General features: G+C 36.1%; 1 long non-coding RNA gene and 1 pseudogene across 1 annotated transcript; both read left to right on the plus strand.

Moving 5' to 3' along the window:
• The first annotated feature begins 2,887 nt into the window (after positions 1-2,887).
• LOC142617589 (uncharacterized) lies at positions 2,888-6,178 on the plus strand. Its single transcript, XR_012840994.1, has 2 exons — positions 2,888-3,081; positions 5,984-6,178. It is a non-coding gene; the product is annotated as an uncharacterized LOC142617589 (long non-coding RNA).
• A 1,371-nt stretch (positions 6,179-7,549) lies between these two features.
• LOC142616637 (ethylene-responsive transcription factor RAP2-3-like) lies at positions 7,550-12,541 on the plus strand (annotated as a pseudogene).
• Positions 12,542-25,743: the final 13,202 nt, after the last annotated feature.

Consider the following 25,743-nt stretch of genomic DNA (forward strand, 5'->3'; position numbering starts at 1 on the left):
CAAACTCTTCAATTTGTGACTCCAAGACCACCCTTGAAGGTTTAGATTATCAGCAGTTGTTGATCTTGTTACAGCAACTTTAGATCTACCAAATCTAATGATATGAGAATGATTTCCGATAGTAACTTTGAAAGAGGAAGGCACAATACCTTTTAGATCTCATAAGAGCACCTTCAAAGTCTTTCAAAAAGCTCTGAAAACATAGTTAGGGTTTTTCTTTATATACTAGAAGTGTTTCACTTGAAACCCAAAGCGTTTAAGTAGAGTTTAGGCTGAAATAAAATTCTGCAGAAATTTCATGGCTTCAATTTTCGATTGGTCGGATCTAATTTTCGATCGATCGAATTTCATTGAATTTGAATTCTTCTTTCTACAGCTTGTATGTTCTTGTGTTATGACTTGTAACACCTTAAGCATTGTTTAATAAACTCTATAGACTCTAAGATCTATACATAGACAAGTTTGTACTCACGATTTGCCAATTGTTCTAAACTTTTATAACCTAACAAGTTCAGTGTGAGAAATTGGCGAAGAACTATGAAGAATAGTGCAACTCACGACTAGCTCGTGAGTGGTGCAACTCATGAAAGGTCATGTAAGGAGCACATGCTGGAAGTTCAAAGGTTCAAGTGTGGATGGCATCTTGCTAGTGGCTCGCGACTTAGGCAACTCGCAACCTAACTTGCAAGATGCATTGCTAGCCTATTTTGTGTGCCTTCTTCATTTCTTTGCCTACACTATAAAATCCCACCCACATTACCCATGAAATTGTAAGGAGAGTTTTAGAGAGAAATCCCTAGAAATCCATTGGAGAGATAGAGATTTCTTACCTACAATCCTCTACACATTTCTCTTAGTTTTCCTCATACTAGTCTTGCCTCTCTAATTCCATATCCATTGAAAGGTTCTTAGCTCAAACACATTCCTCACTCATTCTAAGTGTTGTCAGTTGTTTGGAGGTCTTAGGAAGCATTGGGTAAAGCCATTCTATTGTGGATGCAATTTGTGCCAATTGCGGAACCCAAAAAGCTAGCGAAGACAAGGCTCGTTGAAATCTGTTGGTAGTTGGGACTTAGAGGGTCTAAGTATATAGGATAGACTAGGCTTGGAGAGTTTATTTTGTAATCATTGTACTCCAACTTATTCACTAGTGAATTGATTCAGCTTGGAGCGCATAGAGGTTTTTATGCCAAGTACTTCGGTTTTCCTCTTTGATAACACATCATCGTGTTATCCTATGTTTGCATATCTCTTCCCTTACTCCTTGTGTTTTTATACTTAATTTTTAATTATGCGTGTCCATGCACTAGCAAGTAGTCTAGGTTAATTCAACAGTAATTACTCTAATTTCATATATAGTAGAGTAGATTAAAAGCAATTTAATCATAATTTAAATTTGGGGGTCTTAATTAGCTCTAGTAGTTTTACTATCGAGCTTTCATAAATAATACAATTAATATATCTATATCATATACTATATATAATAGCAGAAGTTGAGAGAAAGTTGATTCCTACAATCAATGAGGTAATGCCATGTAGGAAAAGTGCCTATCTAAAATTCGGACACATTTAACTTAAAAAAACTATACATTATATTGTTTTACAAGCTTAACACCATTTGATAGTGTTTGTGTATATATTAAAAAAATGTTTAAAGTAAAAAAAAAAAAAAATGTTGCAACTAAGAAAAAACCTAGCAATACTGTGATACAGAGAAAGGGAAGGAGGAAAAAATAAACGTTTGCGACATAGTGGAGATTCGTCCAGCCAACCATTGCCAGCCTCTGCCCAGACTTAGACCACCGCAACCGACACCCATCAAAACACTGTTTACCTCAAAACAAAACCCAATTCTCTTCTAAAAACTAAAATTAAAACCCGTAAATCTTCTCTCTTCTCAGAAACCCAAAGAGAGGAGATCCGTAATTCACGAAAAGAGAGGTCTTTTTTTCTGTTTGTGTTTTCTTTTTAATTATTGAATTGGTGTTTAGTTTCTGTTTGTTTGCAAAGAAATTACTTGATGTGAATTATTATTTGAGTTCCAATATAGGTGAAGTAGGGTTTGTTCATGGTTGATAGGTGTTTGATGCTGGGTCTTAGTTAGTAAATCCTACCAGCGAGTGTGAGAGAAAGAGACAAATTTGCCAAGTTACCATCCTTCCTAGAATCTTCTCCATTTTGTTTTTCTCTCCAACAAAAGATTCAATGTTGCTTTCTACTTTGCCTAGAGTTGATCCTTTAAACTTTAGCAAAGGGATTGCTAATTAGCAGTTTGAGTGTATAACAATGACATTCTGGATGATTCTCTATGGAGACAACATCTTTTATAACTATTGATATACCCTGTTGTGAATTGTTGTGAAAGATCGAAGTTGTAAAGATTAAAGAATTTAGCTTCAGTCATATCTAACTCTATGATCATTGTTACATAAAATTTCTTTGATTAAAGCCATGGGTTACAATCAAATACAAAATATGTGTCTACTTTCCTGATTTCTTTAAAGTTGTTGTTATACAAGGAAAAGTCCAAGGGATTGCTTTTTCAACTTTAACTAATGTTTCTTCAATTTCGTTATGGATTATTTTGAAGTTTTTTCTTCAATTCTTTCAATGTTCAAATGTCGTGTGGTTAATTTAGGTGAATTTTTTGGTTGTATTCATGCTGTAAAACATTCTTTTCATTCCCATTCCCATTCCCATTTAGAATATGTACTCCACGTGTCTAACAAAAAGTCTCACTCAAAATTGAAACTTACTACTTACAATTGAAACTTACCAAATAACACCATTTGAAATCCCAACTTTTTTGCTAAGCTCCACAAATTTCCATGTCTGCATTTTTTTCTGTTTTTTAAATCAGTTTTTTTTTTTTTTTTTGTTCCAGACCTATTACCCAACTCCTCTTAATTTTTTTTTCTAGACCTATTACCTGACTCCTCTTATAAGTATTATGCGAACCTTTACGCATTCAAATTTCAGATGCTCCCTATCTTTCTTAAAACCAAAGACCACTATGTCAAACCATCACCCCACCTTTAGCCTAGCCTCCACCCATATACCATCGGAACCACTGCAGTGCAGGTATTTTTAGACATGAAAAATTGGTGTTAAATATGATTTAAGTTTGTTTATTTTGGGTTGAGTGTTAGGTGTTTGGGTTATTGGATTGATGGTCTTTAATTTAGGGATTTGGGTTATTGGTTTTGATTAAGGTTGAATGATGAGAAAAACGAAAAGAGGCCCAGAATGGGTTTTTTTAGTATTGTTTTCCAATGAATTTTATGTGTTGGATAATTTTGTGATTTTGAAATTTATGCTGATATTAGGGGTATTCATGTGTATGTTTTGTATTCTAGATTTGATTGAGTTTTAGTTTAGATGAGTCTTTGGTTTTGGAATAGTTCTTGCTTATCACACAATCAAGCTTTGTCACTTCAAGCATCATGGAAGGTTAATCAATACTAGATGCATTAAGCTCAATTTTAACATCATGTACACCCTCTGATTTGTTGCTCTCTGAGTTGATCTTTCTCATAAACCAGTGGGAAGTCTTACTTCTCAGTAGTAAACAACATATTTGATTCTTCATCAGGTTAACTTTTAAATTTGAAGTTTGAACTGCGTGTAGCACAAAAAAGATACAAAAAGAGTAATTATTTGACATCAATTAGGTTTGTATTACTTGATGGATACAATGCTAAGACAAACAGGTTTTGCTGTTGATAGCTTAGGTGACATGGGGGAGACATTGCTTACTTGAGTGGCAGTGCTTCTACTCTATCCCTGTGTAGATACTATTTCATGTGATGGAGATCAATAATGATTATTCTAATGAAGCCACAAATGTCATTGCAGAAACTTTTATTAATTTTGAGTGAACATACTCAGCAAATATCTTCTCAACTAACTCAATCTCATTAGGAAACAAGCATGATGGGACATATTCTTGGATTGGCATATGGAGTTCATACATAACCCATTTTGGTCCTTAATTGTATCTTATTGTGAAGGAAAATCACTTACTTTGGACTCGCATTCTTCATGCTTTGACTTTGCATTCATGAACTAGAAAAAGGAGAATTGTATGAGGCTAAGATGCTGCTCACTTGAGTCACTTTTTTTCTTTGCATAAAATATAGTTTAAAACTTCTCAGATTGTGGAAGAATCTATTACAGAGATATAATTAGAGTCAAAGCAATTATGATGTTTCTACAATTCTTATAATTCTTTTGAATAAGAGTATGAAATTGAAACTTTGAAATTTTTTTGCTTGTTTGTTGTTGGTGCTTCTAACTACTGGAAAATTTAATTTATTGTTGTTTTGGTTATCATTAGTTGTCTCATGAAACAAAAACTTTAATAAATTTGAATTTGTTTAGTGGAAACTGAGCTATATGTTTGAATTCTTTATGATTAATATGTTAGAAATTGAGATCGGTTGTGATGTTGAGATAGGTTCATATAGTAGAAAGGAGATTAATTGAATCATAATGGCCTTTGAGACTATCAATTTAAAAGTTTAATGGACATTGATAGTAGGTCTGATTTTTTAATGATTAGAGTTTTGAACATAATGGTCTCTTCTATTAATGTTTCTTGAATGTTGGCTGAAAATTGGATTCTTATTGTTAGATTGCTTAAAATTCATAGAGACTATCAGATTGATCGTTGCTCATTCTCTCTCAATCGCACGCTATAGTCCACCCCCACAATCTTTGCCTTTTATCAACGCCACCACCAAGATTTGCTACTTTCCTCCGATTTTTTTTTTTTTTTTCTTTTCTAGCCTACTTATGTATAAAATATATGATAGTTGGCCATCACAAAACCTTCTTGAAGGATGTCTAAAAAGGGTTTCACTATTCAGTCTATGAATCTCTGTCATAACTATTGAAAAAGATGAAAATTTCAAGGAATGATTTACAATTTATTGGTGAATCTGTCAAATATCTGCAAAATTTTCACAATCACTCAATCAGTTCTGCTTCTGACCATTATGTATAACATTTATCCTTCAAAAGCATGGATGGATTTTATTCAATATTATTGTCACTAAGGTTCATATCTCTTTCATTTTCTCATTTAGTTTTCATTCCCTTATTTGAAATAGTGGTGGGTTTGTGTCAATTAACGATCTTTGCAACTTCAATGCTTTAGTTTTATTTATATTGACACAATCTAATATTTGTGTGTGGGATTTGGCACTGCAGTGGTAAAAGGGTGGTCGGTGACTCAAATTATTGGTGTCATAATATTGAAACTACCAGAAATAGGGGACATTTGAGTCACTGAGATATTAGTTTGTGTTTTGAATTGGATTAATTGATGGACTATCCGTTTTATTCATATTCATAAAATTTTAATGGAATTGTTTTGGATAACTAGAATGGTAAATAGAGTGGAGGATTGCATCGCAAATCTATTTTTTTTCATGCGAGTTTCAGAGCATTTAGAACAATAAAACATCATAATATCACAACCATAATCATTAGTTGCGGCATCAACATCAAAACAAGAAGTTTCAATTGGATTTGTCATGTGGTTTCACATTCAATTGTTCTTCTTCCATGTGTTCATAAAAAATTAACTGAAGGTATCAGTGGTTGAATTGTTAACTAACAGCTCCTACCCATGTATAAGAATTTTGTCATGAAGCCTATTTTAATGCAAAATATCTAATAAAATTTTTGACAGAAAGTGCAGTACATGTTTTCTAATGCATCTTCTAGCCACTGGAAGTGTCACTCAGAATGAATCTTCTAAATCTAGCCACGTGATATATAGCTTATGCGCAATTGTTTAATTCATTATACGTGAATAGTTTGTCTCTATCCAATTTAATAGAAAATTGTCATTCAAAATTTTAATCAAAGTCAAAGGTTTGTATTAATTTGTCATCAACAGAATGTCCTCTGTTCTTGGTTTCTTAAATGCCATAGTTAAAAGCATATGAAACTTGATATATGCGTTTTGTAATTTCAGAGAGGCAAGTGGTGTTGTGGACCTCTTTAAGGATGATACAATTAATTTCTTTGACCTTGGCCCCAATGCTCTGAAGGTGAAATTTTCATAACTATGTGGGGTTACTTCGATTTGTTTGTGATTGTAAACAAATTTTTTTTAGCCATTGTAACACATACGTGTTCAATTAAAAAATCATGTCAAAATCCAAGACTAGATTGTGATTTATATAATATCTGTTTCAATCTCTCTCTCTCTCTCTCTCAAGAAAACCTTGACACTATTTTTTGTTTGTTTGTTGTTGTTTTTTTATTTATTATTATTTAAATTTTTCATATTGAGGGCAAGTTGTACATTTAGGTGATTAGCTGAGGTGTGAACATTTCCATATTGAAGTTCAAGAGGATATAGAGATAAATGTGTAAAAAGACGAGGACGTGTTATAATGAAATCACTCCGTCAACATTTTTTCCAAGAATTTTTGAAGTTGATAAGGACATAGAGATAATTGATAAAATTCTTTAGTGTTTTTTTTTTTCCCTTTTTATCAATATTTTTCAAATGTTTCCGTGCGTATGCACGAGTTACATACTAGTAATAACTAATAACCGAAACGTTTGACTTTTTGTTGACCACGCCTCATTACGCCACATAACTACATAAATTTATGTCACGTATATATTTAAAAACACGAACAATTGTGACTTTTCATTTTTCACACAATTTTTGTTAATAAGCACATTTTCATTCAATGGATACCTTCTCAACCAATAGACACATTTTCGGTCAATAGGTACCTTTTGACATTTTGTTAACTGCTTCTTATTGCACCATATGACTACTTAAATTAATCTATATTTATATATAATATATGAGCATGCTAACGAACGCCCTTAAAACATTGGTTAACAATCCATTTTAGAAAACTTTTAACACCACTTTGATGGGAAATGAAAAAAGTTGTCAAAACATTAATTGCTCTATTTCCTTTTCCCATAAAAACTTTCTTTAAATGGATGATTAACTAATGCCCTAAGGGCATTCGTTAGCATTTCTCATAATATAAAGCCAACACGTTTCAGTTTTTGTTAACCACTCCTTATTGCACCACATGACAATTGAAATTTATGCTACATATACATTTAAAAACTCTAAACAGTTGTGCATTTTCATTTTGCCCATTAAATTTCAATATCTACTCACCATTTCACATAAGATATATATATATATATAAATAAATAGAAGTTTATTTTATTTGCGTAGCATAAGTAGATTTGAGACATTTGTAGAATGATTGACTTTGTAATGTTGTATTGAACAATAAATAAACGGAAACCATAACATACCTGTTGGGTTTTTGTATTGAGTGGTTGACACATTTCACATGTCCTCTTCAAATATTAACAAAATGAAATAATGGACAATGATTTTAGTAATGTATGATGGTAGAGTAACGAAGAAAAGATTTGAGTTCAAATCTGATGAATTTTATTTTGGTCGGTGGCCTCCTTGGTTCCTTTGCACGTTCTCAATGGCTTAGATTGCTTTTCAGTTTGTTTCCAAATTAAAGAAAATGAACACAAGGAGATGGAAGAAATGATTACCGAAAGTAATTGCTAGAATTAATAGTTTAAATTTATGCGCAATTGAAGGAATACAGAAGTTTGAAAACCAAGAGAGTGGTCAATCTTTTTAGACAATGTTTTACGGATTTTATTGATTCCTGGACTTTTTTCACTATTTAACAAAACAAAAAAACAAAAAACCCGATTTACAAATAACAATTTTAGGGAAAACGCATAGGTTTCTTGAATTTCTAAGAAAGATGAAAGAGAAGAAGTTGAGAAGATGTTACCAAATGAATATGAATCACTCTTTATACCCAAATAATTATGACCCTTCAATAGGCACATTTTTCATTCAATAGGCACACTTTAGGTTAATAGACACATTTTTTTGTCAATAGACACATTTTTATTCAATAAGCACCTTTTAGTCAATAGGTATCTTTTCATTCAATAAGCACATTTTGGGTCAATAAGCACATTTTTGTTCAATAGGTGTCTTTTCGATTAATAGACATTTTTTTCGTTCAATAAGCACATTTTTAGCCAATAGACACATTTTCGTTAAATAGCCACCTTTTTTGTCAATAGACACCTTTCATATATATATTTTTTGAAAACACCTTTAATATATTTTTAATATTATATATACAACACAAACTAAACTAGAAATGCAACATTATGTCTCTTATTTCTTCTCATAAAAAACTAATAAATAAAACAACATTACTTTTTTTTTTCCTTAAACTGATCCAATAGCTATTTTCCATGCATCACATGAGTTAGGGACTAGTTTGTTTAAATAATGGAATCAATAATTTTTTATATTTTATAAATTGATAGTTGAAGTGGAGAGATTAGAACATTGAATATCTACATTGGAAACATTAAAATATACCAGTTGTGCTAAAAGGCTTTTGGTAGCATAAATTTTGTTAGGTTCATAGTTTATAAGTTGGAAAACCATGAATAAAAATTAAATCTAGAATGACTTTTCAAAAGTATATGATGTCAAAGATTTATGCCAAAAATGGCTCATGAAGAGTGAAAGTTTTTTAGTTCCCAACATGGTTTTCAAACCCGGATCGTTTAATGAACCAAAAAAGAGAGAGGTTTAAAGTTTTTAAGGTTCGATCGAGGTTCAACCAAGGTCGAACCGTGATGATGTCATAATTAATTTAATAAAAAAAATACAAATAAATGTATTAAAATGACAAACAATAACAAAATTTTAATGAACCTCAGTCGAACCGTGATGATGTCATAATTAATTTAATAAAAAAAATACAAATAAATGTATTAAAATGACAAACAATAACAAAATTTTACTAGAAATTTGTTTTAAAAAATTAAACAACTTTCACTTGAATTTTTACCATTTTTATAAGATTAATAGAAAATAATAAAGCATAAATAAGTGTAAAAAAATTGGTCTTTAGTAATCTTTCAAATAAAAAAAAAATGATCTAAAATAAATCATTTTCAACATAAATTAATACATTGTATATTCACATGTAAAAAGTATAGTTCTTGAACCTCTAGTAAAATTATCAAATAATAATAGATTGAGAGGGGATAATAAAATAAATTAAAAAACTATAATCTAAACTGAACATAAATAAAATATTAAACCCAAGGATGCCACAATAAAGGGGCATAGCCTAGTGGTTAACACGTCAGTATGTTCTTAGTAGCAGACTTGATCTCTAGTTCAATCCCTCACATGTATGTGTTCTTATTAGCAGACTTGATCCCTAGTTCGATCCCTCGCATCCACTTATTTGAATATTTTTATGTTTAAAATAGGTTAACATTATAGAACCGTAAATCTTACTTAAATAACTGGATTTCTATCTGGTTCAGGGTTACCCAGGTCAGTGTCCGGTCCAGGCCAAGTCTGAAAACCTTGGTTTCTAACACTTGCTCGAAATCTTTCAATAGATTGAGGTTAGTCTCGACATGTACTCGGCACATGTCAATCAATCAAGATTCAAGGGTCTATAATTCAATTAAGGCATATTGACAATCAAATGGAGGTTCTGGGAGCTGTGTATTGTGTGCCTATAGTTTTTGTAGCCTAGTTTTCTTACAATCAACTAAAGAAGATAAAAAGAACAATGTTCAATGTAATATTGTTGCACACAAATCACAAAGAATTGTTGTGTGAGAATTTTCAATAAGGTTCTTGAAGTCACAAACAGGGCATTCCATGTGAACAAAAACCACATAGAAGTGTCCAAGGATTTGGATTTGTGTGTAGTCACATTAGTAAGTATTACTTAGTGTAGTTGCAAAATTATGGTTCATTTTGATGGAAAACTTCACTTCTATGTAGTCTTTTTGTTTCCTTGAGAGTTTGTGGTAATCCCTGAAAAGTTTTCCCTGTTAGGGTTCGCGCGTAATCATATCACATATTTTCTTTACTTTCCACATTTATTTATTTGCAATGTTGGTTTGTGTTGTGAATAATCAAAACAAAACTTGCAAGTGTAACAGGTAAATTGAGTTAATTAATTTGACACAACTAGGGTCTGAATTTCGCAAAAAATATACTTGCATATGCATATGCTACTATTGTGACATAACTAAAAACATAGAACTTCAAAAATTGTTTAAATAATGGCCTAGACGTACATATATTTGTTAAGGTGACGTTACTTCGAAGGCAAGAAAAAAAATTCTAAGCAACACCTTGGGACCATTCTTAAAGGGGTTTCTTTTTGTAATTATCTAGTGTTTTTGGGATGAGAGACTACTAATTTAGGGGAACAATTAGGTGCTCCAAAATTTTTGGACATCATTCTTAGAAATAAAAGGGAGAAAAACAAAATTCTAATATATATATATATATTACTAAGAGACATTTAGTATTTCTTATTGCAAGTCTTAAAATGGTAGCTCAATCCTCCTAGATTAAGGGATTTACATGGAATTCTCACTCAATTTAATTTAAGATAAAGAAAATTAAGCAAAACCTTGAAATTTTATTGAATGATAAAATGGTACATGTTAGTTCGTTTAGACCCCTGAACACTCAGATTATTTAACCAAATTAATTAACCAAGTTGTTACTTAAATTTCTTACTTAGATCTACGTTAAACACAAGCAATCATATTACTTAGTGCGAAAAAATAAAAAAGACAAGTAATATGATGACTTAGGAAAATCAAAGAAACCAACAGTTTCAAGGCAAAAAACCTAGAGATAATTTAACCTAAATTGTCTTCAAGGAAACAAATTCACTAAATAGAATGGAAGTTTTACAATAAATTTTTCCCTAAATCTAAAGCGACCTCTTGTAGTACTTATTCATGTGACTACAGGCAACTCCAAATCCAGAAACTCTTCTATCTGAATTTGTCACACACAAACACCCTCGTTTGTGACTTTGAGATCCCACTCAAAGCTTTGAACCATCAGCAGTAGTTGATCTTGTATGCAGCAACTTCAACAACACTGAATCTTGAGTTTCTTCAAACAATATTTCCAGTAGAAGATTTTAGAGAGTTTTGGGTACAAAAACCCTAGATCTACAATTGTACACACAAGATGCACTCTTCTCTCTCTAAAAAACCCCTTTTAAAATGTGCATTAAAGTCCTTTATATACTAGGAGAATTAGATTTGAAACCATAATCACTTAATGGGCTTAATGAGCTATTAGGCCGAAATTAAATTTTGCAGATCTGTGTCTCGATCGGTCGAACCACAGTCTCGATTGGTTGAACCTGGCATGTTTCAAATTTCCTGAACATGTAGCTTCCTTATTCTTGTATTCTGACTTGCAACACCTTGAGCATTGTTTAATCATACCTATAGACTTAGGACATAGAAAAATTTATGTTCATGATTTGCCAATTGTTTTAAACTTTTAGAACCTAACAGTACATCAATTCCAAGAAAAATATTACAATACATTGGTCCTATGATACAATTTAAGAAAATGAAAAAGTACATGCCCTTTTGTCCTTATTGCAATCTAAGGAAAAATAAAAATATCAAAGACAAGACTTCTAAGCAACATCCCAAGAAGTTGTTTACAATTTGAATTGGTGAAACCTAGAGTCAATTAGTATGAGCGATTATATTTTGAGGCAGCTATATATATATATAGGTGAAACTACACTATTGGTCCCTGAAGTTTACTTTGTATGCGCAATTGGTCCCTCAAATTTGAAACGAGCACAATTGGTCCCTTAATTTTTAAAATTGAGTTGTATTGGTCCTTTTACTAACTGCTGTTAACGGTGTTACTTACGTGGCTAGCGGAATAATGACTTGGCATTTTTTTTAATGATGTGGCATGTTTTTAATTAAAAATTAAAAAAAAAATAGTTTCCACGTTAGATGATTTTCTTTGGGCTGTATTTTTTTGGGTATTGAAGTGAGGAGTGAGAAGCGTAGTAATATTGATGAGAAAGCCAAGCAAGTTGCAAAGGAAGAGAAAAAGAAAGAAAGAACTCGAAAGAATGTGTACAGAGGGATCAGACAAAGGTCGTAGGGCAAATGGGAGGCTAAGATCAGAGACCCACAAAAAGGTGTCTGAGTTTGGCTTGGTACCTTCAACACAGCAGAAGAAGCTGCTCTAGCTTATGACCAAGCCGCCATGCGAATCCGTGGTGACAAAGCCAAGCTCAACTTTGCCCATCACCGTCACCAACCACCTCCACCTCCACCTTCCACTCCTGAGCCCCCGCCGCCAGTAGCTAAGAAGTGCTGCATCTTTCTTGAGTCAAGTGAGTCGAGTTTTGAAACCATTGAGCCACCACCGGTGTTATTACAGCCACTGATTCAGAACGAGATTTGTTGCAAGAATGAGGTGGCTCAGTTTGATGGGTTTAAGCTGAAAGATCAAATCTCGAGCTTGGAATCATTCCTGGATTTGGAGCCTGAGCCTAAGCTAGAGCCGAGTTTGGGGAGTGGAAGTGGAAGCAAGATAATTGAATCGTGGGACCTTTGGATGCTTGATGACTTGGTTACACATCATCAACAACAATGTCATCTCTTGTATTAGCTAGCTAGGGAAACCCAGAAGAACATGTTATATATAATTAATATTATAATTGTAATACTTGAGGATCAAAAGTCTGTGACCTTAATCTGTGATTAGGGTTATCTCTTTTACTGCTTACTATTTTCTTATGTTTCAATATGATTTTTCAATTTCGAAACTTTTTTTTTAATTTTTAATTAAAAACATGCCACATCATTAAAAAAAATGCCAAGTCATTATTTCATTAGCCACGTAAGTAACACCATTAACAGCAGTTAGTAAAAGGACCAATACAACTCAGTTTTAAAATTTAAGGGACTAATTATGCTCACTTCAAACTTGAGGGACCAATTGCGCACACAGGGTAAACTTCAAGGACCAATAGTGTAGTTTCGCCTATATATATATATGATTAGATATTGCAAAAAGGATCATGAAAGTGACTATAACTTAAGCATACACCTTGCATGTGATTCAGTGAATTTTTTTTCTTACTTCATGCTTTAGGAAAATTAAGATCATTCACAAAGGTGTTACAATAGAAGTGTTGGAGCTTCTAGGTAACTTTAAACACTGTTTATGGTTTTTGGAAGGAGGTTCCCTTTATGATTTTTCTTAAAGTATAAAAGCTTTTCATGAGTTTCTATCTGATTCTAGTATGTGTGTGTTTGTTTTTTAAATAACCTATCTACTAATTACATTTACGCTCTATTTGTTTTGTTGGAAAACTTTCTGTAAAGATAGTTTTTCACATTTTTCAGTGTTTGGTAGCACAAAAAAAACTGGTCAACGGAAAACTATCTTTAGTCAATGGAAAATCCTAATAAAAATAAGGCTTGTTTTTTATAGCTTGTTTTCCAAAAAAAAAAATTTGGAAAACAATCTCTCTCTCACGTTACGCTCTCTCACTCTCACTCTTTCTCTTTTCCCTTTTCTTTTTCTTTCCTCGCACCCTCATTGTCACTCACTTTGATCTCTCCTCTTCCATAGATCTCTCTCCCTCACTCTCTCTCTCTCCATATCTCTCTTCCCCTTTATAACACAGTTCTTTGAGTGGATTTTTTTCCCTCATTGCTCAGTAATTATTTCATTCCTCTCTACAAACTTGGAAAAGAGAACATATTTGCAGCGGTAATTATTCATTCCTCTCTACCAAAATCTCAATTCTTTACTTTGAATTTCAAGCTTGATTTTATTTTTTTCTCTAAGAAACTTTTGGTTTGATGGATTCCATGTATAAGTTTTTTTTGAACATAAAAGTGCTAAAAAAATAAATAAAAAATGAAAAAGAAGAATGAATGAATGAATGAAGTAAAAGACGAAAATTTTAAACATAGTGCTTATATGGCTCTAAATTGCTTTTACATAGGATAATTTTTTTTTTTGATAGATACGTTATGCAGATACTATGTAGTGATGATATATTATGTAGATACATTATATAAATACATAATTTTGAGTAATATTAAAGACTTTTGGTTAACCATAGTAGACAATTAGTGTACCAGCAAAAAGAGTAGACAATAAAAAGTTATTATTATTTTGTACTTATTAAAGATGTATCCCCCTGTCAATTTTATGTATATAGACAAATGGTTGATATATGTGTGTGTGTGTGGACGTGGACGTTCCTATCCATATATATGAGCAAGATTTGTGGTAGAGATCATGAAAATTTGACAACTAATTTTTATTGTATCTATTGTCAAAATTTTAGTATGAAAACCAAATTCATTCTTGGTTTTTTTTTTTATAATATTGATTACATTAGTTAGTTTACATAATACGCATGTTTTAAATTACACAAGAAATATAAAAAATAAAAATAAAAATTTGCATACCAAACACTAGAAAACATTCTCAAGCTCATTTTCAAAGTCGTTACTAAACACTGGAAAATGATTTAGTTTTCTAGAAAATGCTCTTTGAAAATGAACCATTTTTTAGAAAACGTTAATGCTGAAACAAACAGAGCGTTAGTCTTTATTTATGTTTGAGGAAGTAGGGCTTCCAAAATAATCTTTTAAAGTTCAACTCTTCTATTTCTTGTTTTGAACAAAAATGAAGATGTCTATTTAGTGAACGAAACTATACCAACTACCACATTTGGGATGATATTTACTCGTTATATTATTTTCATAGATAATGACCATTCACTTCTTTTTCCTGGTATAGGTACTGTTTGATATGTATTCACTTTTTGTTACTAAATTAAGTTCTGCTTGCATTGGTCCTTATTTCCTAACGCATTAGTTATAAAATTATGAAGGGCAAGACTTAGGTACAGTACTTAGGTGTTGTTCCTTAAGTTCCTATCTTAAGATTTTACCATGTGGATTTTTTTACATGGGATAAAAGTGTATTTTTTGGTTAAATAACCACATGGTTGAATCTTAAAATGGGAACTTAAGAAACAGTACCTAAGGTACTGTACCTAATTTTTGTCTAATTATGAAAGCACCATGTCACTCATTTAGATACAGAAACAGAACCAGGATCTAAACTTACGGGAGTCAAAACCTCAATAAATAAAAAATCTTTAAAATTCAAATTAGCATATATGTTAAAAAAATATCAACAAAAGAGAGAATAAACAAAATAACCATTTCTTAATACATTTTAATTTAATCATCTAAAACTAGAATTCAACATTCTTTTAAAAAAACAAAAAACATCTGTGGTTGATTTTGTACTAAACTTTGCAACAATCTCCTTTTCAATTTATAAAATTAAAGTTAAAATATATTTAAACAAATAATTTACAATGGTCAATACTATTTTTTTTAATTAATGATACATCAATTTATAAAATGTATATAATAAAATTTGTAAATCCTCATAGCTACACACTCCACATTAGCACAAATTTATTAACACAATTATTCAATTCCATAATGCTCCACATGAAATTAAGAGAAATGTCATTGTAAGGACACAATTCGAGCCTCTGACCCACAATCAGAAGGGAAAGGGCTTGAAAGGCCTTTTTTACAATTAATTTGTAGAGAGTGAGCTTAAAACCTAGGTTCTAAAGATGTTTAAGCAACAAAGGAAGATGGGCTTTTCGACCCAAAGGCACAAACAATGAGTTTTTTATATGAATGTGTATGAAAGCTCCTCCTCGGACACAATCCGAGGATAATTTATAATACTGCTACTTAAGATAGATTACAATTGAGAATAGTCAAGTCTACAATTTCCTCTTCCTTCTATTTCTTTTCTTTTTATCCCCCCTGTTACCGAAGGTCCCTTCTTTCTTTGATACTTCCTCCTTCTCCCCTTCTCATCTTCCACCTCATGGTTATAACGCTGGCTTAGATACTTGTCCCATCCATTTTCCCTGAAGTCTTCTGGAGACAGGGGCCAAGTTTCAAACCTCATGTTTAGGTGTCATTTCTCCATTAATGCGGCCAGCATATCAGTTACAAAGTCTTTGATGCGGGGGCGGTGGTAGTAGCTTTATCTTAAATATTCCACCGCCCTTTCTATTATCCTCCACGTGTACCGTGTCTTCCCTAAACCATAGGAATTTCTATCACATAGCCTGGGGGATATTAAACCTTCCCTTCTATTACCTTGGCTTCATTATCTGAGGACACAGTCTTCCTCGGACATATTTATTCAGACACTATCACTTTTTTTACCTAGTATTTTCTTTATGAGTTAACATTCACACACCCTTAGATCATTTGATATCCTCGAATTAGGCTTTTAGCCCAAAATATACTCTTGGGCTACCCTTCATAAATTACTGGGCCCAATGTCTCTACAATAGCCCTTCGCGATTTTTATTTCTCCAATTCAGGATGAAATGAGGATCTCGGCATCTGTCTCCTTTTGACCTGCGGATATTTGCAATCTTGCTAACAGGGATGATGATTTTTGAACTGCCCATCGCATGTTCCTAACGTTTCGGCATGCGAAGCGTCCTTAAATTAAATTCTGGTGTCTTTATGTTCCCCACGTTCAGCGATGTGACATGCATCCAACGGTTGAGGATTGCCCTTGAGCAGAGGCGGGAATTCTCCTACTTCATAATTCCCAATGATATATAAATACCAATTTCTTTCAAACATTCTCACACACCACAACGCTTATATAACGTACCTGCCACATTTTGCCATCTACACGTGCTTTCTCATTTTACCAAATATCCTGGCCGAGGTGACTGTGTCCTCTTTTTTTGTTAAAGTAAGTTCTCCCATACTCTCTCCCTTTCTTATCAGCTCTTTTTCCTTTTGTTTTTCTCCCTTCCCCTTTCTTTTTCTCTGTACTCCTTTATCCTTGGCTATTCTATTGTCTTAGTTTTTCTAATATACCTACACCCTTTTTTTCCAAAAATGGGTAGATTTGCATCCCTAGTAGATTCAAATGAAAAAATAGAGCAATTTAAGGCTAAGTACCGAATTCCCCCGGGTATCTATTAAGCACCGTACATAAGAGGAGTATTTTGTAAAAAGAAAAACGGGAGAGGTAGTAATCCTGATGATTGCTTTCATCGAAGGAGGGATGAGAATTCCCATGGGGACTGTCACTAGGGATTATCTTAGGGCTTTTAGACTAGCTCTTACCCAGTGTGCCACAAATGTGTTTAGGATCCTAGGTTCCATAGATGCCCTAAATGAGAAGATGAACCTAGGAATCACTCATCATGATGTGAACTAGGTTTATAACCTCCACTACCTAACAAAAAAAGAAGAATATTACTTAAAATCTAGGCATCCAGCAGTTAGGTTAATTCAATGCCATCCTGAATCCAATAAGGGTCTAAAAAATGACTTCCTGATCATATCAGGAGATTGGCACGACGGCTTACCCTATCCGACAAGGGAAGGGACCCCAGGTGAAGTTTTGGATCTATCTAAAACCCTTAAAAACCATCCTTTTACCTTTTTGTCTATTCTTACCTTGTCTTTATTTCTTTTTGTCAAATTTGCAGACCCACACGCAGCGGATCGTCACCCTCTCCTCGTTGATTTTGGGAGATTAAACAAAATTTTACAAGCCGAAGTCTTTGTGCATACAGACGGCCAACTCCGAACGGCTCATTTAATCCTCGGTTACTATCCCATTTCCAAAGCTTTTCAAGCGCCGAAGTGTGTGATCAAAGCCAAGGACCCACACCTTCCCCGGATAAGCGTTGCCGTTGAAGGTTTTCTGCTACCCGAGGCGGCTTCCATTCCTCAAGGTACCTTGGTTACCCAACCCATACAACCCCCACAACCTGTTTCGGATGGTATTCCCTTAATCCCTCTTTCAACACAACATACATTTGGTGAAGCAACCTCTTCCCAACCCGGCATAAAGGAAGAAGAAGAGATTGTTGAAGTATCCGATTCCAAGGATAAGTTTGAGGTTTTTAATCAACCTCACTCCCCTGAAGACCAAGTTTCTGTCCTCGGCACATCCTCTCAAACCCTACAAGACATCATCCAACAACCTGATCCCATGGGTATCCAGTGCAAGCCAAAGCTGAGTCTCAAAAATGTACTGGAAGCTCAAGCAGGGACTCAAGAGCTTCCTAAGGTACCTCGCACCAGGGTCCAAGATAAAAGTGCTGAAAAAGGCCCTGAATCCAGGCTCCCTCCTCCTCCCCCTCCTTCCCAATCTTAGCATACCAACCCGGCTGACCACAAAAGAAAACGGGACCAGCAAAAAGGGAAAGAAGTGATGGAGGGAGGGAAAGACTCTCTTCCCAAGGAGCTTGAGCTCGAAAAAGGAGGAAAACAGGCCTGTACCGTGCAGACGAGGTCAGATAGACGGACCGAATCTTACGCGGCTGTACATGCTCCAATCAGGGTCCTTGATATGACTATGGATGACCACACAGTCACTGTTGATGCATCCATCAGGAACTCCGATGAGGGAACAGCCACTTGCGTAGCAGACGCATTGGAGTAAGCTTTGCTGTTACCCGAGGATATGGGTGAGCTTAGAAAAATGAGAGACCAAAATGTCTTCATGATTTTGAAGAAGGAGCTTGCCATGGTAAGCATCTCGTCCAAGCCTTGTTTACTTCTATTTCTGTTACTTTATAAAAATTGTAACTTTGCCTTATTATGTTACTGTCTTCCATGCATAGGCTGTTCAGTATGCTCATAGGGCAGAAGAGATCGCCATTAGCTCGTACAAGTCCTTAAAGGTTGAAGAATCAAGGCGTGAAAACGCCCAAAGGATCCTTGACCTACAAAAGAAAAAACTACAAGAGGTCACGGAGAAACTTACCAAGGCAGAGAGTGAGAAGTCCAGCTTGGATGCCGCTCTTAGAACAAATGCGAAACAAACCGAGGACCAAAGACTACTGCTCAGGCAAACTAATGAGAATCTTGCTGCAGCGAGAAAGCTAATTGAGGATCTTAGAAGAGACTTACAGGAGTCTGAGAGGGTAAAGGAGGAGGCCATCAAGACCAAAGAAAAGACCATTCAAGAAAAAGAAGAGGCTGAGAAGGCAAAAGAAGAGGCTGAGAATGAAAAAGACCGAGCTGAACAAGAAGGTTATGAAGTCGGTGTGAAGGAGATCACAAAAACTTTCAAGGCTCAGGTCCTAGAGGTATGCAGGCATTACTGCCTCCAACTGTGGAACGAGACACTTTCCCGAGCTGGGGTTGATGCTTCCTCTACCCTTTGGAAGGTAGAGAGTGTCTACTTCCCTCCAGCCATTCGAGCTTCTGACCTTCCTTAAGTCAATGATGATGTTGACCTACAAGTAGCCGATTATAAAGGAAGTGAGATAGCTGAAGACTCTGCCTTTGCTGAAAGTCAATTCCCAAAGCAAGCTGATCCAATAAAAGGAAAGGCACTAAAGGATACACAGCCCTCAAGTGACCCCAAAGACGCTTCCAAGGACAAGCAGGGTGACCAAACAATTCCAACAACCTTGAAGGATGATCCAAAAGGCAAAGGAATAGCTGCTGAGTCCTCGGCGCAACCTCAGCTCCCACAAGATCCCAAAGGCCCTTTGAAGATAAAGTTGAAGCAATGACTGTTCTCCTCTTCTCTCTAGCCTTTTCCTTTATCGCTACCTAATGTAATTTTGACAACTCACAATTATTTTGTAATTCCAAAGAAATTTGAATTTAATGAAAACACAAGTTCTATCTTGTTTGTTTGATGTTTTTGCTTTTGTTTTACCTTGATCATACTACTTCATACTTGTTTTGATATATTTAGAACAGTATTCTATTTACCTTTATTAGTTAACAAATCTATGGCAACAATCTTGACTGAATTGGGCAATAAACATGTTCAATATATCTGCAAATGTATTAAGTGATGCTCATGGATTTCCATCCATTTATCACTATCTCAGGGTGACTTCAAGATATATGGATCGAATGTAGTTGAATTTCAACCAACTGCTCTATAGCACGTCTAAGGATCAAAACGTTATTAGGCTCTGTTCAACACCTAGTGAGATATCCATTTAGATGGGGCATGTGGTCTGAGGATCCAGGCATGACCAAGTTTTAGTTTGATATTTAATAAAAAGAATTGAAGTGTTAATTTCTTCAAGGTAGATAATCTGAGGACCAGACATAACCAATGTTCTGTTTAACACTTGAAAAAAATATCAATTTAGACGAGGTATGTGGTCCGAGGATCCAGGCATGACCAAGCTTCAGTTTGATATTTAATAAAAAGAATTGAAGTGTTAATTTTTCTAAGGTAGATGATCCGAGGACCAAACATAACCAAGGTTCTGTTTAACACTTGATAAAAATATCAATTTAGACGAGGTATGTGGTCCGAGGATCCAGGCATGACCAAGCTTCAGTTTGATATTTAATAAAAAGAATTGAAGTGTTAATTTCCCCAAGGTAGATGATCTAAGGACCAGACATAACCAAGGTTCTGTTTAATGCTTGATAAAAATATCAATTTAGACGAGGTATGTGGTCCGAGGATCCAGGCATGACCAAGCTTCAGTTTGATACTTAATAAAAAGAATTGAAGTATTAATTTTCCCAAGGTAGATGATCCGAGGACCAGACATAACCATGGTTCTGTTTTAATAAAAATATCAATTTAGATGAGGTATGTGGTCCGAGGATCCAGGCATACCAAGCTTCAGTTTGATATTTAGACAAATGAAGATAATCAACGCAATATAGTGTCAGTAAAAATGGCCGAAATGCCTTTCATTTAATAATAGTACCTTCGTAAGTTATTTACATTCCAGGGGCGTTGTACAACATATTCATCTAGATCTTCAAGATTATAAGCCCCTATGCCTGCGACTGAGGTAATACGATAAGGTCCTTCCCAGTTGGGCCCCAGTTTTCCCCATACTGGGTTCTTTGTTGTACCCAGAACTTTCCTCAGTACCAAGTCTCCAAGTGCAAGAGGTCGTAGCTTTACATGAGAATCATACCCCTGCTTGAGTTTGTGTTGATAATAAGCTAGTTGAACCATGGCATTCTCTCGTTGTTCTTCAACTAAGTCTAGACTTCTCTCCAATAGATTATCATTGTTGCCTGGAGTGAAGGAACTCATCCTTAGTGTTGGGAACCCAGTTTCTAGAGGTATTACTGCCTCGGCTCCATAAGTCATGGAGAAGGGTGTTTCTCCTATGGACCTTCATGGTGTAGTCCGATATGTCCACAAAACGTGTGGCAGTTCTTCCACCCATCTTCCCTTAGCATCATCTAACCTTTTCTTGGGCCCATTGACTATAAGCTGGAGTGGAATATCTATTTGTAATGCCCAGATCGCAACAGTATCTTCTAAAGGCCTTACTATCAAATTGTAGGCCGTTATCTAAAATGAAAGTATAAGGGATTCCAAACATGGTGACAATATTCTTCCATACAAACTTTTTTGCTTCCATGTCTCTGATATTTGATAATGGCTCAGCTTCAACCCATTTGGTGAAATAATCCGTTCCGACGAGGAGCCACCGCCTATTCCCTGCTGCTTTTGGGAAAGGTCCAACAATGTCCAAGCCCCACTGAGCAAAAGGCCAAACACTAGGCAGAGGATTAAGAACACCTCCTGGTTGATGCATGTTAGGAGCGAATCTTTGACATTGGTCACATTTCTTCGCATAATCCTATGCTTCTCTCTGCATATTGGGCCACTAATAGCCCTGAGTAAGGGCTCTATGAGCTAAAGACCTTCCTCTAGTGTGACTTCCGCAAATCCCGTCATGCAACTCTTCTAAAAGTAACTTCGTTGCTTCTGGGTGTATCCATAACAAATATGGTCCTAAAAAAGAGCGATTATATAATTTCTGATCCTCGGACAACCAGAACCGAGGCGCTTTCTTACGAACCTTATTTGCTTCGGACTTTTCTTTAGGCAAGATATCATCTTTGAGAAATGTCACAATTGGATCCATCCAACTAGGTCCTGTCCTAATTTGATGAATTCGCGTGGCATCATTACTCGTCTCAATGGGTTTCCAAAAATCCTCAACAAGAATGACCCAAGGTAGGCTTTGCGCCGAGGATGTTGCGAGTGTGGCTAAGGAGTCAGCATGGGTATTCCCACACCTGGATACATGTAATAAAGAAAAAGACTCAAATTTGGATTGTATATACCTTACCTGGATTAGGTATCCTTGCATTCTTGAATCTCTTGCCTCTAGCTTCCCTTCCACTTGGCCTACCACCAATTGTGAATCCAAGAACAATTGTACTATCTTTCCTCCCATCTTATGAACCATGTTCATTCCAGCGAGGAGGGCTTCATATTCTGCCTCATTGTTGGTGGCTGAGAACCCCAATCTCAAAGATTTCTCAAAAGTAATTCCCTCAAGGGATACCAAAACTAGCCCCACACTAGATCCTCTTTGATTTGCTACTCCATCAACATACACTTTCCACAACGAAGGCTCTTTGCACGAAATCATGCCAACTAATTTTTCATCCATGCCTAATCCTTTAACATACTTTTCTAACGAGGGTTCAGCAAACTCCACCACCAGATCCGCAATGACTTGCCCCTTTATAGAGGTGCGAGGCATATACTTGATATCAAAAGCCCCTAGGACAGTACCCCATTTGGCAATCCTTTCTGTGTAGTTCGTACTCTAAAGTATAGACTTAAAAGGGAGTTGAGTTAGGACAACAACTGTATGAGACTGGAAGTAATGAGGAAGCCTTCACGTAGCGTGCACCACTGCTAGGATTGCTTTCTCCAACGGTATATAGTTCACCTTAGCCTTATGCAGAGACTTGCTTACATAATAAACTGGCATCTGTACATTATCATCATCCCGTATAAGAACCAGACTAACTGCATGATTGGCTACTGCAATATATGCGAACAGAACTTCATCAATTTCTGTTGAAAAGCTACCGCACACTCCTTTGTCCATTCAAAACCCTTCCACGTATTTAACAACTGAAAGAAAGGCCTACACCTGTCCACGGACCGAGAAATAAATCGGTTGAGGGCAGCAGTCATACCTGTCAGCCTTTGAACCTCTTTAGGATTCCGAGGTGGGTGCAAGTTGCTAATGGCTTTGACCTAGCCAGGATTAATCTCAATTCCCCGGTGAGTTACCATATAGCCTAAAAACTTGCCCGACCCCACACCAAAAGAACATTTAGAGGCATTGAGTCGCAATTTGTACTCTCTCAACGTTTGAAAAGTGTTGCTCAGATCTTCCAGATGCGTGGAAACCGCTTTGCTCTTTACCACCATGTCGTCCACATATACCTCGATAGTTTTTCCCAACTGTGGCTCAAACATCCTAGTCATCATCCTTTGATAGGTAGCCCCTGCGTTCTTCAAACTGAAGGGCATTACCTTATAGTGATAATTTCCTATAGGAGTGACAAATGCAGTCTTTTCCTGGTCCTCCACAGCTAAAGGTATTTGATGATAACCTTGGAAAGCATCCAAAAAACTCATCCGAGGATGCCTACCAGTAGCATCCACCAACTGATCAATCCGAAGCATCAGGAAAGAATCTTTGGGACAAGCTTTGTTTAAATCTGTGAAATCCACACAAACTCTCCACTTCCCATTCTTTTTTTTACCACCACTGTATGAGCTAGCCATGTAGGATAAAAATAAAAAAATAAAAATAAAAATAAAACTTATTTGATAGCACCCGCCTTCTTGAGTTTAAGCACCTCCTCTTTAACAGCCTCAAAATGCTCTTTGGAGGAGCGCCGATGGGGTTGCCTCCTCGGTACCATAGCTGAATTGACATTTAAATGATGGCAAATAAAACTCGGATCAACCCTAGGGGCTTTGTAAGCATTCCATGCGAATACATCCATATTTTTCTTCAAAAACATAATCAGCTCTGTCTTCTCTTCTTATGGCAATTGAACCCCCACCTGAAAGAATTTTTCAGGGTCATCGTTTATAAGAACCTTTTCCAACTCTTCACATGCAAGTTCTTCTACCGATAATATCCCGGCTGTGGCCGGAGACTTTGATTGCTACGACTTTCCGCTGGCCGAGGCCGAGGACTCCGGTTCAAGCTGACATAGAATTGCCGCCGTGACACACTGTCGAGCCACAGATTGACTTCCAAGTAGTTCCACCACCTGATCCCCAGTAGGAAATTTAACTTTGACGTGCAAGGTTGAGGAGACGGCACCCAAAGCATGCAACCAAGGTCTTGCCACAATAGCTGTATAGGGAGAATAGGTGTCTACCATAATGAAATCTACGTTTACCACTTCTGGACTTGATTGTACAGGCATCCTAATTTGCCATTTTAGTATGACAGCCTTTCCCTCAAAGCTTATCAAGGGTGAATCATAAGCTGTAAGATCTTTAAGCTTTAAGTTTAACCCTTTAAACAGGTCGGGGTACATGATATCTGTGCCACTCCCTTGATCGACCATCACCCTCCTCACATCGTATTCCCCTATCCTTAGGGTAACAACCAAGGCATTATCATGTGGTTGGATAGTCCCGATTTTGTCGTCTTCCAAGAAACCCAAAACTGGTAGGATATTCGCCTTAATCCTCTTCGGCTGATCCCTTGATTCCCCGGCCAAGGTCCGAGCTACAGACATCACTCTGGAAGGGTTTGAGCCAATTCTTCCAGGTGCAGCGAAAATAACATTGATTGTACCCAGAGGAGACCTTAATGAAGGGCCACTATGGTTTGCCGCCCCTAAGTGGTTTCCTTGCCCATTAGGCTGATATAGGAATTGCTTTAACTTTCCCTCTTTAACCAATTGTTCCAAATGGTTCCACAGAGTCCGACAATCCTCAATGGTATGACCCCTCTCCTGGTGATAATCGCAATGGAGATTTTGGTTACGTCTCAAAGGGTCCCCCGCCATTTTATTGGGCCATTTGAAGTATGACTCATGCTTGATTTTCTCCAACAGCTGTTGCACTGGTTCCTTGAAAACAGTGTTGACCACTTGTGGGACGGTAGGACCAACTTGTCTGGAAAAATCTCTCCCAGACCTATTGTTGTTGTATCTGTCCGACCTGAAATCTCTCCTCTCCTGAGGGATAACATTCGCTTTACCCTTTCCTTGTTGCTGATCTTTCTCAACCCTTTTGTACTCATCGATGCGATCCATGAGCCGACGCACGCTCTTGATAGGCCTTTTGGTCAGAGATTTCCTCAAGTCATGCTCTGTAGGTAGGCCGACCTTGAAGGTCCTTATCGCCACATCATCAAAGTCTCCGTCAATTTCATTGAACATCTCCCAATACCTGGCTGAATACGTTCTCAGGGTTTCCCTTTCTCTCATGGCCATGGATAATAATGAATCCAAAGGCCGAGGAACTCTACTGCATGTGATGAAATGAGAGCCAAATGCCCTAGTAAGTTCCTTGAAAGAATTGATAGAGTTTGCCCTTAAGCCATCAAACCACCTCATAGCCACGGGTCCTAGGTTGGAGGGAAAAATCTTGCAAATCAAAGTCTCATTCTTGGAATGTACTGCCATCCTTTGGCTGAAATGACTCACATGCTCCACAGGATCTGTTCGGCCATTGTAAATAGTGAAAGCCGGTTGTGTGAAGCGCCGAGGTAGCCTCCCTTCCTCCAACTTGAGTGTAAAAGGTGACCTGGAAATTTGATGCAATGCCTTACCCATAGCATCGTTGCCCAAGCCCCTAGAGGAATAGTTCTTACCCTTTCGCCCATGCAGGTTGTCTTCCTCGTAAGAGAAAGATTCATCTGGGGCAGTCCTAGACCTCTGCCTATAATTGCCATCCCTAGAACCTTCAAAAGAGGGATCGGAGATAAAAGGAGTTCGCCTTTGCCTTTCGTGACGCAACTTTCTTTTTAGGCT

This window comes from Castanea sativa, chromosome 11 (assembly GCF_040712315.1).
Source record: "Castanea sativa cultivar Marrone di Chiusa Pesio chromosome 11, ASM4071231v1".
Lineage (NCBI taxonomy): Eukaryota > Viridiplantae > Streptophyta > Magnoliopsida > Fagales > Fagaceae > Castanea > Castanea sativa.